This window comes from Sinocyclocheilus rhinocerous, unplaced genomic scaffold, assembly GCF_001515625.1.
Source record: "Sinocyclocheilus rhinocerous isolate Xijiao unplaced genomic scaffold, SAMN03320098_v1.1 scaffold303, whole genome shotgun sequence".
NCBI lineage: Eukaryota > Metazoa > Chordata > Actinopteri > Cypriniformes > Cyprinidae > Sinocyclocheilus > Sinocyclocheilus rhinocerous.
Window position 1 is genome coordinate 237900 of NW_015656152.1, and position 2917 is coordinate 240816.

Sequence of the window (2917 nt, forward strand, 5' to 3'; positions counted from 1 at the left end):
AACAACAGCCGTTGTATTACCTGAAAAATGTCTATTGTTTGTTGTATTTTAAAAGCACATGTTCCATCATTGAGACAGATCAAAAATACACCATCTGGTCTATTGAGTTTTTCATGCTTTGTACACTTTCACTCAGTATAAAATGCTGATAAAGAACGTATGCGTCCATATAAGGATCAGGTTACTGTAAACTATGAATTGTTATTTGTAATTATGGAAAATGTTAGCACATAAAACACATAAAAAATAAAGCACGTAAAAAGTATAAAATAGACCATGATGGAAATTCTGTAATTGTGGACAAACACACAATCAGGAGCTAAAAACTCAAATACTAGTCAGTAAGGGGTCAAATAGTCAGATCAAAGGCACATACATCTTTTCAACGGAACATGAAAAATGTATATCATTCATTATTTTAATTCTATAATGAAAGCATCAACAGAAGGCAGAGTTTTTATTCTATATTTTTATTTCACGTATAGCTTTAACTGAGAATATCACACTGAGACCATATTCTTATTGACGTGTAGTATGAAACGAATGGCATTTTAATAGTTAAACATCTCCTGGTCGGTATCTCAATCTCAGCAGGCAGTCTGATGTTTTAATGCTTTTTTATAAACATTTCACTCATGACATTCAGTTTGTTTCATGTGAAACTCATGGTTATAGATCAGATTATTACTGATTATATTAGCTCTCAGAATGTTTTTGTAGATTGTGGATTTAGCAGCTCTTTCTGCGGTTCTCAGTGTTTTATTGTTTGACAGAATGAGAAATATGATTTAAAGAGTCTTAAAAAGGTACATTAAACAGCCAAACTTTAATAGCTTCTTGTTGAATTTTAATCATCAATAACAGACCTTAGTAGGGTAGCACTACTACAGAAAACTAATGTTTAAAATGTAAAAAAAAAAGACTAGATAGATAGATAGACAGACAGACAGACGATGCTATTGCACGATGTACGAAGCACAGATGCTATTGCATTTTTAGTTGTAATGTTTTAATGAGTTTCTTTATTTATTTACAGTATATATATATATATATATATATATATATATATATATAGAGAGAAGTATATATGTACCACTGACAGTATTCTCCTCTTATAATGAAGTGGTTGTGGCATGTTCCAGGTTATTACATTACTCCAGCACATTATCTGGGTGAGATCCAGACAGCAGAGATCACCTGTAGCACTCTGCTTCCCAGCACTGATTGCAACGTGAGTCATTGTGCAGTCATGTGTCAATCAAATAATGAAACGCACAGCCTCTTTCATATGCACTGATGCACCTTGTTCTTGCAGGTGAGATTCTACCACTATTCTCATGGTGAAAACAGCACAACTGCCAGGGTAGTCGTCATACTGAGGACTAATGATAGGATTATTAAAATATTTTTTTTATTTATAAAGTTATCAATTTGTTCATCCCAAGATGATTCAAAATGCCCCGGAACAGCTTGACTTATATTGTATGCATTTTGGTATACTTTTTTACTTCTGTTTAATATCATACAATATTCAGTTATAATATTACCATATTCAATTATCCATTAAACCAATTTTATTTCTTGTTAACATATCTCTAAATGTCCTACAGGTCTTTTAAGTTAATTTCTAGCCCACTAAATGAAGTTCATAACGCAGGTTCGGGAGGAGCCTAATCAACCAGTCCTGCCAATCATCCACTCTTTTAAACAGATTTCGACTTACCGCTTAAAGTGTTTCTGGCTCTTGTGTTCCTGAATCATTCCTCTTGTGATCTTATCCAGGCTGACTACCTCTTCTACCCAACATCTATTATCCTAAGTGTTGTGCACAAAAGCCCAATTTGTATGTGTACTTACAGACGGACAATAGTTAGCCAGCGGGGCAGTCGCTCCTATTATATGGGCAACTGTTAGTCATTACGCTCAATGGACGTCATTGTCAGACACTTGGGCAGAGGGAGAGCCACATTTGCGAATTGGATAACTTAAGCACCTCGGTCTTTATGATTCTTGATTGACGCAGTTAATAGATAGATAGATAGATAGATAGATACAATGACATACAGAACAAGAGAAATATAAAACGATAGACAGACAGACAGACAGACAGATAGACAGATAGATAGATAGATCAGCATTTTGATAGCTGATAGCATTTTGATGCTTGTCCTCCATCCGACTGATAGCATTTTGGACCAGCTGGAGTTTGTTTATTAAGCGTGCAGAGCAACCACCCAATAAAACATTACAATAATCAAACCTTGAGGTCATGAACGCATGAATTAACATTTCTGCATTTGACATTGAGAGCATAGGTTGTAATTTAGATATATTTTTGAGATGGAAAAATGCAGTTTTACAAATACTAGAAACGTGGCTTTCAAAGGAAAGATTGCTATCAAATAGGACACCTAGGTTCCTAACTGATGATGAAGAATTGACAGAGTAGCCATCAAGTGTTAGACAGTGTTCTAGGCTATTACATGCAGAGTTTTTAGGTCCTATAATTAACACCTCTACTTTTTTCTGAATTTAGCAGTAAGAAATTACTCGTCATCCAGTTTTGGTCAATAGTGTCGAACGCAGTGCTAAGATCCAGTAGCACTAATAGAGAGATACAACCACGATCAGATGATAAGAGCAGGTCATTTGTAACTCTAATGAGAGCAGTCTCGGTACTATGATACGGTCTAAATCCTGACTGGAAATCCTCACAGATACCATTTTTCTCTAAGAAGGAATATACTTGTGAGGATACTACCTTTTATCTTGGACAGAAAATGGAGATTTGAGATCGGTCTGTAATTAACTAGTTCTTTGGGATCAAGTTGAGTTTTTTTGATGAGAGGCTTAATAACAGCCAGTTTGAAGGTTTTGGGGACATATCCTAATGACAATGACGAATTAATAATAGTCA